Raw genomic sequence first — 12,771 nt, forward strand, 5'->3', positions numbered from 1 at the left:
CACATGTGTATATTTGGTAGTCAGGGACTACACAATTTACACCATTTATTTGGAGTGGAGCCAGGGGCTCATGTAAGGTAATGGCATTAAAACGCTAACTGATTGAGGGGAGCCAGGGGCTCATGTGAGTTAAGTGGGAATTTTAGTAATTTAAATTCTAGATAGGTTACAATTTCACAGGTTGAGTTAATATTATAGAATGACGATGATTAGTAGATATTTCGCGGTCACTTATATATGTATATATGTACGGATTTTAAGTAAGGATTAGCTTGCTGAACGATGATAGTATTTACCAATTTCTTGCAGAGCTTGTGAGCTCACCCCTTTATTACTTTCAGGTGCATATGGATTAGCTTGCAAAGGAGGCTCAGTGAGAGAAGGAGATTTCCGGATTTCTACATTATGATTTTATTATTGTTTCTTAGTGAACACTTTGTAATAAGATTCACTTAGTTGGTGGAATTTTGAATTAGTTGGGGATGTAATAAATTTCATTTGGATTGATAGATTTTTGAATAAAAATGTTTTCTTATTGATTTAATCATGGATTATGGTGGATGAATGATGTGAGTCACGTACCAAGTTTTAGTATAAGACAAGGGTTCTTGTGTTAGAATTTTTGGAGCGTGACATCGTGGGTGCACCCCTTGGTGGAGGAAAGAGAGGAATGGAATGAACAAAAAGACAGTCTAAAGTATTTTGAAACTAATTTTTTAATAATTTAAAAAGAAAACTAATTTTTAATATATGATAACTAATTACAAAGCAATTATGGGCTCCAGGACATCAGCGTTCTAATTACAAAGCAAATTAAAATTTTAAACCATCAAGATGAGAAGAAAGTTATCCCTTTCCCCACCTTAAGTGTCCGAGCACCATCAAGATGAGATGAAAGCTATCATTTCTCTACCTTATGTGTCCGAGCTCTATAAAAAAGAATGTAAATTTTTTGTCAAGTTATTAAGATTCGATTTGTTTAGATGTAAGATATTTTTTATACAATAAATTTTAATTTTTAAAATTTTATTGTCATAAAATATTTATAAAAAAAATATATTAAAATTTAACAAAAATAATTTATCCAATAATTTTCGGACAAATAGATTCGACTCCAACTTTAACCTAAACCTTTGCCAAACAACAAAGAAATAAAAATAAAAAATATATTTTACATGAAAAATAAAATTCTTTTCTAAAAATTGATACTTTACATTTTAGTGGCATTTCATGATATTTTTTGTCATGAAGTGTCAAAATATACAGTAATTCAAGTTTTTGAATATAAAAAAATGGTAACTTAGTGATTTTTAAAATTTTAATTAATGATAAAGAATATAATTAAGCAAACACGCTAAATTTGGCGCGTGGAATGCGAATCACTAGAAAAAGTTGAAAGACGACACTATTGGTAGTTTTGGTGGGTGGCATGATTGACAAAATGAAAGTTTAGTCAGAAAAGTTAAAAGATATAAAGGTCAGAGGGGCAATAATAGAAAGCACTTTAGAAAAAGTTGAAAGACGACACTATTGGTAGTGTTTGGTGGGTGGCATGATTGGACAACATGAAAGTTTTAGTAAGAAAAGTTAAAAGAGATAAAGGTCGGAGGGGCAATAATGGAAAGCACTTTAGAAAATTTTGAAAGAGAGAGAAAGACGATGACAATTAACGATAGATGCAATCTTCCTTCCCAGCTAGATTTCATGATTTTCCACAGCATATTCGATCTTCATTGCATATTCGATTTTCATGCTAATTTTTTGCTATTTGCATTATTGTTTATATATGTTGTTAAAATTTTGAAAATATTCTCCCTCAATTTGTAAATTTTCAATTGATAAAAATATTACACTTCACATTTTTATTCCTATTAATTTTTTTTAAATTTAAAAAATAATCATCTCTTTTTCATTCTCTACCACCAACCATATTCATGATTAAATTTTTTTATTCTTCAACAATGCAACCCTAACAAAATTTCTGGTTACATCACTATAAGTGATGGAAGAGTTATTTTCTAACTTACTTTATTTCAAATAGATTTCCAACAAATTACTACTGTATCATAAACTGCTTGATTTCCAACAAATTCCCATATCATAAACGTGCGTGCGTTGGGAACCACTAGAAAGAAGACACTATTGGTAGTCTTTGGTGGGGCATGAAAGTTTGTCAGAAAAGTTGAAGGAGATAAAAGAAGGGGCAATAATAGAGAAGCACAGTCTAATTTCATCATCATTTTCCAATAGCATATTTTCATCTAGGTTATTGTGATTTTTTGCATTAATTTTTTTTCTTCTACCAAAAGGTTTTTTTGAGAGATTTTTAATAACATTCATACTATATACACACTAATAAATTTAGGTTATTGTTCAAATTCTGATCGTGTTCAAGTCTATTGAATATTGCAATGATCACATAAAATAGATCTATTTCTTCTACATCAAATTCAGATTCAAATCAGAAGAATTTTCAGATCGCACTTTAAGGGATCAAGGCATTTGTGGAATGTTGTTAATTTACTAGCCATCAATCTATAGGGTTTAAGAAATAAGTCTAAAGTCAAGAGCTGTTGAATGAGAAGTTGCAAAGTCATAGACAATCAGCAGATTGAGTCTTGGTAGAGCGAAAGATTTTGAGTTTAAATCAAAGTTCAATGTACTTTGCTTCATACATAATAGTTTTTTTATGCTTCGGATAGTATACAAAATCTCAACGTTTTCTAATTGGTTTCCTCGTTAAAATCCGATGTCACTAGCACTTTATTTGCTTTTATTTTGCTTTACTTGCTTTTATTTTGCATGTGATTTTTTAATTAAACTGTAATTTTAGTAGAGTTCATTAAATAGAGATACACTTAATTAAATTCTCTCTAGATAAAAACTTAAATTTTTTACAATATATTTCGTTGCACAATTCAGAATGTCTTCACCAAAAAACACGACTTTGATTGACCCCTTCTTATTAAGTGCTGGATAAAATTGTAAATTAAAATTTTAAAAATTCTCAAATTACTTTAATAAAATTCTTAACCAAACAATTTACTTATTTTGAATTCCTTTCATCAAACTCGCTTTCTTAAAAGGGATTTTTAATGAACAACTTTTGATACAAGGAATCTCCAAACACCACCTTGATTTCTCAATAATTCATATGATCAAGAAATGAAGAGATATTAATTGAGTTTAAGAGTAAAGGTGATTTTTGTGTATGATAGATAATTTCAACTTAAACAATCGTGCTAAAAGACAAGAATCAATGGTAGATTAATGTGACAAGTTACTTTGTACTTTTAATTTTTACCCTTTTACGCTTCGTTCAGTAAGAAGACAAAAAATTATATTGAAAGAAAGGAAAAAATAGATGAATGAAACATCCCAAAAAAAATCCAATTCTAGCCCACATGACAATGGATCCCCCGGAATATATTTTGCAAGAGTGATATCTTATTTTCTCCCTTATTTTTATGTTTATATACATAGAATATGAGCCGATATCATTTTAGTTCACTAAAATCTTTTGCATTATGGGTTCGAGTCTAAGACAAGACAGTGAGTAAAAGGCAAGACAGAGTGTGTAGGTGAATTATTTTATTTTTTAAATGATTCTTCCACTGATTACTTGCTGTGAATTATTGACCTACTTTTTTCAATTAATCATTTATATAATAGATAAGAAAGTGAGGTCCTTCACTTACTTGTATTTAGTATAAATAATTAATTAAAAGTTATTCGGTTAGATAAATCACTACAAGTGATAAAATACTCATGTCTAATGCTCAACCTAATCCAATTTCAACATAACTTAATTTTTGATGTATTTTCTTCAAATTTAAATATAAATTAAAGTTGATTATAGATATATTAGCTGAAAGGGTGTTGAGTCTCAACTCAACAAATCATTCAATTAAACCCCAGTAATAGACTAATAACAAAATAATTAGATAACTTTTACTAGGTAGGGTCCTTGTTACTTTTTGAAGTATCGGTTAATATATTACTTTGTTGGCCAGTTTATTTATCATTTCAATTTGAGCGTATTGGGCTATTATTTTTATTTTTTATTTACTACATAATAAAAGGGACATAATCTGGTTCATCCCGACAATTAAAAAGAGTACATAAAGTAGAATTAATACTTTGTATTCCAAAATAAGAATGAGAATAATATAACAATTATAAACTCATCAATAAAAGCGAAATTAGTATAACATATTTTCATTGGTGGAGGAGGATATTAATTGCTAGACTCTCTACAAGTGAGGTGATAGAGTCATTTTTTTACCTTATTTTTATCTTTACATATATATATTATACCCAAATTTTCATTGGTGAATATAGCTAGGTCCTCTACAGGTGATAGAAGAGTTATTCTCTGACTTACTTTATTCCATATAGATGTCCAACAAATTACTATATCATAAATTACTAGAAAGAAGACAGTACTATTGGTGGGGGCATGAAAGTTTTAGTCAGAAAAGTTGAAAGAGATAAAAGGAGATGGAGAGGGCAATAATAGAGAAGCACAGCCAGATTGCATCATCATCATTTTCCATACCATATTCCATCTTCATCTGCTGCTTTGAGTTTTCTGTGTGTTTGTGATCCAAGTTTCTACAAATTTATAAGCTTTTCTTCTTAGAGGTATTACAAATTTATTTGTACTTCTGTTTCTGCTATTTGTTTTATAATATTGATTGCAACATCTTTCTCAAAATAATAGAAAGCACAGCCTGATTTCATCGTCATTTTCCATAGCATATTCCATCTAGCTTCATCTGCTGCGTTGAGTTTTGTGGTGTAATTGGGACACGGTAGTAGCTAGATCTCTGTTCCTACAAATTTATAAGCTTCTTAGAGGTACGTCACTAACTATCCCTATTTGTTTCTTCACTACTAATAGTTGTAATATACTTCTGTTGCTGCTATTTGTTTTATTATTTTGATTGCCACATATTTTGTTATATAATAAAATATACGGTTCGGTAATTTAGAACCCTAACCGAGCCAAACAGTTAGCAAACCAAACTAAATTGTCCAATCTGTTCTGGTCTAGTTTTGATTTTCTATTTCAGGATTTTTGTGCACCCCTGTGATAAACTTACCCAAACGTACTCACTCGATCACTCTCCCAAAAATAAAAAAATAATAAAAAATAAAATAATAAGTCCTGCTAACTCCTCAGAGTGCAACAAAAAAAAAAAAAATAACAACAACGTAATATATTAAGGGAGGGTATTTCCACTCCACATTTTTTTTTTTTTTTTTTAACAAATCACTAGGAGGTTTTTAAGATCATTAATGCATATTTTCTTATTTTATAATATTATATTTATTTTTTTTCACTATAAATCTTTTCTTTTCTTATCCTATTTACTTTTTTTTACTTTTATTTTTTTTCTTTTGAGCCAAAAAAAATAATATTATAAAGTTGAGGATCGATGTTGATCAAAAGCTTTAAAATACCAATTTCTGAATTCTTTATATTGATCCTGTTGAAATTCAGTATTAATAGCCATTCTATCTGGGGAAAAATCCATTAAAACTAATATTCATGAGGGTCATTGATGTCTGTAGGATCGTTAAATTGATCCTTCACAGATTCATTTCCGATTCCCATTTCAGATGGAGTTGGGCTGAATTCAATTCCAAATTGACGATGAGACATACCTATTGGTGCTTTCTCGTAAACTCCTCTTGGAATTTGATTCTGAGACTGCTGTATTCCTTTCAGCTTGAGTTGATTTGGACCAACGACTTCAGGGATTTCTTCCTTTCTGTAATCCGACGAAATTGAATGGCGAGAAGGAGGACAAGAAACATGATAAGGAAGATGACTTCCTTTAGATGATGTAGATCTAATGATTTTCTGAAATTCAGAAAAACATCACCATCTTGGTCCTGAATAACACAGTCTAAGTTATGATTAGTAATTGGCTGTGCTGGAATGGCATTAGAAATCGTCCAATGTTCAGGAAATGTTATCTCACTCCAAGGAATCATCCTTTTTGTGGCAACATTTGATGTGTACATGTTGGTATCCCATAACGCTGTTACTCCTTTAGAGTCTTTGCGTATGGCATTGGGACACATAGTATCAAGTACTTCGTAATGGATGCGATAAATAACACTTATCACTTCTGATCCAGGTAAGTAATCATACCCATAGGTCTGAACACGAAGACTAACTGCCTCATGGATGTTTTTATCTGTTAAAGATAAATTCAGACTAGGATAGACATTAAAATAAACCGGTCCATGACATAGACTGGTTTCCAGTGCACCCATCAAGGAAGGATGAAATTTCAGACATCAAGCATCCCTAAGGGTTGCTTGAATACAAGCATCCATACCTAATAAGGTTAAAGGTTTAAAAGCAATTTGAATTAAACCTATGTGGATGTACTTATATTTGTGCATGTGCCTCTGAAGGTCACGGAAAGACAATAACTTAATTATTGTATCTTTTGTGCTTAATTGCATGGTCTGTTCCATGGTCTTGACAGTCCATAGATCTGTTAAATTAAGCATTCCGATTTTGTAAATGCTCTTAGCACTTACTGGAGGGATAGTCCATCTGTTCAATTTATTTTGAACATTGGTCCATTCCACTAATTCAGTATTTTTTACCAATTCGGAATCCTGGTTTTCCTGTACTCCAGAAGAGGAGGATGATGGTTTTAACATGTCTGTTAAATATTGTTAATGCTTTAAGGTCTGCTTAGTATAAATATTATAATATTATATAATGAACAGTAAGTTACTATTCTGTCGTCGTTCTGCTTAAGATTCAATTACTCGTCTGTCAACGATTTACTGGAAACAGTACCCTGTGCAGCAATCTAATGCAAAAACGGGTTAAACATTCCAACGCGACTTTTGGACGACCCATAATTGAATCAGATTTAAACATAAGTTAGACAGAATAATATTCATATTGTTCATGACATAATTACTATAATAATCATGCTACCATAACCTAAAAAGCATTAACAATAATAAATTAAGCCATCATGGCTCTGATACCAAATAAAGTTGAGGATCGATGTATGATTAATTATGATTAATAACTACTAATAACTATGATTAATAATAAGAAATGTAAAGACTTACAGAAAACTTTCTTTATTGAACTTCCAAGCTAGTATAGAGAAATATTACAAAAGAGAGAAAAGGAAATTGAAAGATACATTGAAGGGAAACATTGCCCTCTATTTATACATAGAAATGGACTTGAAATTAACATTTTGAAGTCCGCATAGTGCATGGGATCGTGTGCTAGAATAATGCAGTCGGTCGGCCCACCACTAAGTTCTGTGCCCTTATCGGATGGAAAGTGGACATCTGATGAAGGAAATACTGTAGAACCAAAGACTTTAGGGAAAAGTTTGTTGGCTTCTTCTGTCGGCAGGATAAGAGGAATCTTTACTTTTTAGGTGGATTCATCTTTTCCATCAAGTGACTGGTGAGAGAGTCCCAATAGTCGGCTACTGTAGGCTCATCTTCAGAAATAAGATCTTCATTGGGATCTTGAGCATAACCAGCGAGACAGGAAAACTGATTACCTTCTTGACTGGTCTGGCTAGAGACTGACACCATGGATGCATCATCTCGTACTGTAGGTGTGGAGGAATCAAAAGATTTAACAAATTTGGTCCTCATAAAATCCATGCATTTAACCATTAAATCAGCTTCGGTAATTAATGGTTGTTGTTTTCTGATCATATCTTTAATAAGTTCAAATGGGTTAAAGATTTCGGGTTCTGAAATAGTTAACTTTGGAATCTTATCCATGTATTCCAGTGTTTTCTTTCTGATCTGATGGAGGAGGGCTTGGATAGGAGCTTGAGTCATGCCTGACCACCATCGGTAATAAAAGATCCTCTGAAGGACTGGTAACTTATCAGTGGTATAACCACATTGGAAATCCCATTTCCAAATCCAAGGGATTCCAAATTTAGTAAAGAACAATAGGGTGGATTTCCCTACAGGAATATTATCCTGTCCCCGTAATTGAGGATGAAATTGTTGCCATGGCAAGTATAATTGGCTGATTGATTCGGGCAACATATCCAGATCAGGGCCAAATATAGCCCACCAGGGTATAACCCAGTTTGGGAAATCAGCCTTAACTGATTGAGGGCATATCTTGAAGAACCAAGAATGCTTATGCTTCGGATTTTGATAAAAGAACGAATATGTCCAAGCTGAGATATAATCCCAATAATTGTAACTGTGACCATAGGATATTTTCCTTGGCAAATTGGGATTTAATCCCCAGTCACTAGGCCGTATAAGCCTCTTAAAGATAGCTTTACTATAAGTAAGAGGACTATCTTTGGAATTCAGAAATTGCTTCGTGTGGTTGATCTCCACAGAGGAAGTTTCAGTAAGAATGGCTTCATAGATATATCTATGGCGACCATCCGGTGCAGCATATTGTTGAGTTTGGAAATATCTGGATTTTACTTCCCAAGGATCTGGCATCCATTGCTCATCTTGAGAATTCAGTACCAATACTGTTTGAATATACCTTTGATTAGGTATCCATGGAGTTTCTTGTTCAAGAACCTCTTTCATGGTTGGTTTCTGTTGTTTTTGTTGTGTACTGCTACTTCCTTTAGAAGGTGTGTTGAGCAGATCGGCAACATGTTCCAAATATGGAAATTGATCATCATTGAGTGGTATAACCACTTTGGCCTTAGCCTTGTTTTTGCCATGAGCCTTTAGAGTATTACCCCGGCCCTGCCCATGAGGGGGCGGATTCATGAACCCTGCAAAAATTCACGAGTTAGAAAATCGGGTAAAGAATTAGAACTGCCTTTAATATATTCAATAGAAAAATCAAAAGCAGATAAATCAGCTTGCCAACCAGCAAATATCTGTTTGGAGACTAAATTTTTTACATCTTTTTCCAGTACTTGTTTAGCAGCACTACAATCAATGCGTAACAAGAATTTCTGATTGATTAAATCATCTTGGAATTTATAAATGCATTTAACCAAAGAAAGAATTTCCTTTTTGATGGTTGAATAATTTAATTGTGCATTTTTCCAAGTTCCTGAAGTGAAGCGAACAAGCTCCTTGGTTCTTGTATTTGGATTCTTCTGTTTAAGAATACCATCATATCCAATATTGGATGCATCTGTTTCCACAATTTTGAACCATGAAGAATTGGCTAGAGCTAAGCAAGGAATTTGTTTTGCTTTGAGTTTAATCTTCTGAACTGCCTTGGTGTGTTCCAAAGTCCATGGGGAAGGAGATTTCCTTAACCTGGTGTACAAAATTGCTGTATCCTGAGCAAGATCTCTGTAGTGATTTCGAATATAATTCAAACTACCCAGAAACCTTTGAAGCTGAGTTTATCCTTAATTTCATCTGGAAATTTAGAAGCAAACTCAATACTGCGATTAATTGGTCGAATTTTTCCATCACAAATGTCATGACCAAGAAATCAGACCTTAGTTAAAAACAGTTTTAGTTTAGGAGCAGAAACTACTAAACCACTTCGGTAAATAACATCTTTGAAAATTTTCAAGTGTTTATAATGCTGATCGATTGATTTGGAAAATATGAGAATATCATCAATATAAACTATAGAAAATTCAGTAAAAGGATTAAATATGTCATTCAAAATATGTTGAAATTCTGAAGGGGTATTTTTTAATCCAAATGGCATCACTGTCCATTCATACTGTCCAAAAGGTACGCAAAAAGCTGTTTTGTACCTGTCCTCTTCTGCAATCTGTACCAGGTAATATCCAGATTTAAGATCAAATTTAGAAAAGATTACAGCAGATTGTAACCTATCTAAAAGATCTTTGATGTTGGGAATTGGGTATCTGATCCAACTCAAAGCAAGATTGAGTGGTCGATAATCAATAACCAATCGAGGAATTCCTCGTTCTTTTTCAGCATTTTTATTAACATAAAAAGCTCTGCAACTCCAGGGGGAGTAGCTAGTAGTGACAAGCTTTTTTTCCATTAAAGAGCTGATTTCAGTTTTACATAATTCCAAGTAGTCAGCTTTCATGTGGCTGGGACTAGCTTTCGAAGGAATCATGCGATCGGTAAATCCCTTTTCATAGGGTAAAGAAACAATATGATTCTTTCTGGCTCAAAAAGCATTAGGAATTTCACTACAGATTTCCTTTAGAAAGTTTTGTCGTAGTGATTCAATTTTCTGTTGCTCAGTGGGTTGTACCAATCTTTGATTAATTGCTAAGGAGGATACCTCCTTTTGTAAATAATTCAGTTGCTTCTCCTTAAAGATAATGTTATCTTTAAGAGCATTGATATGCTTATTTACTGGTGGGGTCAAGAACTGGAAAGTAATTGACTGACCATGTAAATTAGAGCATATGCCATGAGAATCAATTTTCTCAATTGGCATGATTAAAGCTAAAAATGGAATACCCAAAATAACTTGTTGTGCCATATTTCGGATGAGTAAGAAAGTAGATGGTAGACAAATACCTTCTTTACAAATGAAAACATGATTAAGTTTATACTTAATCTGCATCTTACCTCCACTTGCACTGGTAAGACCTTGAGTGGTTTTCTCAAAATATTGAGTAGGAACCAATCCTTCCTGTATGCAGTTCATGTCTGCACCACTATCAACTAAGGCAATTGCATTAGTGATTGTGTACTCCTGATTAATTACCAAATTGATAGATATATACCATTTCTGGTAAGTAACTTGATTCAAGAGTTGAAGATAATTAGTACCTTCTGATTGAGGGACTTCATCCTGGGATGATGAAGGTGTAATTTGCTTTTAAAAGAGTAATTTCCAAATCCATCTTAGTCTGACGAGACTTTAATTGACGAATTTCTTCTTTTAAAAGATTAATCTCCATCCTGAGATCAGGGAGATTAGCAGGACGAGAATCTTGTCCTTGGTGTTCTAATCTGCTTAGAACTTCTTTCATGCTGTAATGATTTTCTGCTCTCAGAAAATCTGAATTATCCGTATCGTCATTAGATCGTGCCAGAGCAGAACCTATTTCAAAGACTTTCATCTTGATTTGAGGATCCTGGATATGATCTATAAGATCCAATAAGGTTTGTTGAGTCGAAGTCAAAACATTTAAGCTTAACCCATTCATCTCAACAATTGCCTTATAATAATCATCATGAGAGGGATTACAGGAACAACTAGGATTTCCAATTTCTGCTTCAGAGGAAGAAGAAGACTGTAATTCCATAACAACATCCCCATAATCACTTGATGATTCTGATTCAAAAGAACTAGTATTAAGTAACAATTTACTTAATTGAAGTCTCAGTTCTTTTTCTATGTGAAGACTACTGAGTTTCTACTTAGTTCTGCACTTGTTTGCATAGTGGCCTATACGTCCACATTTGAAATATTTAGCCTCAGCCTTGGGCTTTCCTTTACCCTTTGCTTTAGAATTATATTTCCTTTCAGGCTTAATATACTGTCTAGAATTATCCTTTTCTTTTGAATAATTCTTTCTTTTGGAATACTTCATTTTATAAGGTTTTTCAACCTTATTTCTTTTCCTAGGTTTAGGATAAGATAATGGAGTCTGGTAGGCAAATTGATCACAAAATTCACCTACTTCCTTTCTACCAGTTAATCTTTGTGATTTTAACTGAGATTGTAACTTCAGATCATTACAGAGAGCTAGACCTTCCTGGATTACAATGTTGACTAATCCACCATAGGTATAGTTTCTGTAAGGGATAGAGATACCATTATTCATATCTCTAAGTTTTTTCCTGATTCTTTCAGCAAAAAAGGTTGGTAAACCATCCACAAATTTTGCTTTCCAATGCTCATGATTTGCATCATTGAGTTGGAGAACCTTTGCCAAGAATACATCTTTATACCACCGAAAATGAGTTAAAGATGGACATCTTAGATTCTGTAGAAGTTCACGACTCCTTTCACTATTAGCACCTTCAGGGCCAACAAAATGTTGGATAATAGTGGTGATGAGAGTGTAAACCGCATCAGGAGCAGGTCCTGCTTGTTGAGTAGCTTCATCTTTAACAAGCTTGGTAGCAGAAAAGATTTCAGCTTTCTGAACTTCAGTGAGAACATTATCCCACCATCCTTTAAGGATTCCTGTAAAACCAGCAACGACAAACTTAGCAATGGTTGGGTCAGTGTTGTTGTTGATTTTACAAACTTGGCTATACATCAACATTTGATGTATAATCTCATAAATCTGATAATCAGATTTCCCATCTATGTTCCATTCATAAATGGTTTTGCCATGAAAAGATTTCTGTGTATGAAAATAATCTTCTTCATACAAGATATCTTGAGGTGTGGGTCTGGGATAATAATATCTACTCGGAGCAGGGGCTGTATTAGAGTGGATATTCTTATCATAGACAATTCTATTTAACTCAGGCATCTGAGTAAAATCATTTTGGAAAACCTCAATATGAGGTAACACATTTTCAGAATCAGAACCAATTTCAGATTCATCATGGGATAAAGTCTGAATTTTAAGTCCTTGAATTTTCTGAGTAAGAAGAGTAAGAAATTCTTCATTCTTCTTAGGATGTGTCAGATTGAAGCCTTGAACTTCAATTGCAAGTTTCACCAATGCCTTGGATAAGGAAGCTTCTGGAGGAGAAGGTTTAGTAGGAATACACTTAGTATTAATTGTATTTAATACCGTGTCTATTCTTGTTTCAATTCTCCCAAGCTGGGGCCCTATCGTTTGCAAACAAACATTAGTATAATTGTTCTGCCTGTAAACATGAGAAATGTCCTTTTTAGTAGCATTA

At 33.0% G+C, this 12,771-nt stretch overlaps 1 protein-coding gene across 1 annotated transcript in view; it reads left to right on the plus strand.

The window, feature by feature from the left end:
- The first annotated feature begins 4,356 nt into the window (after positions 1 to 4,356).
- The window catches only part of LOC132304984 (uncharacterized), a 79,849-nt gene continuing 71,434 nt past the window's right edge, over positions 4,357 to 12,771 (plus strand). Inside the window, exons 1-2 of the mRNA XM_059802678.1 lie at positions 4,357 to 4,644; positions 4,759 to 4,860. The gene's annotated coding sequence lies outside the window, so the exon portion shown is untranslated. The remainder of the gene's footprint in view (positions 4,645 to 4,758; positions 4,861 to 12,771) is intronic.

The sequence above is a fragment of the Cornus florida genome, unplaced genomic scaffold, assembly GCF_030987335.1.
Source record: "Cornus florida cultivar Cherokee Brave unplaced genomic scaffold, ASM3098733v1 CherokeeBrave_3.0.0_Hap2_Chr04, whole genome shotgun sequence".
NCBI classification, from domain to species: domain Eukaryota; kingdom Viridiplantae; phylum Streptophyta; class Magnoliopsida; order Cornales; family Cornaceae; genus Cornus; species Cornus florida.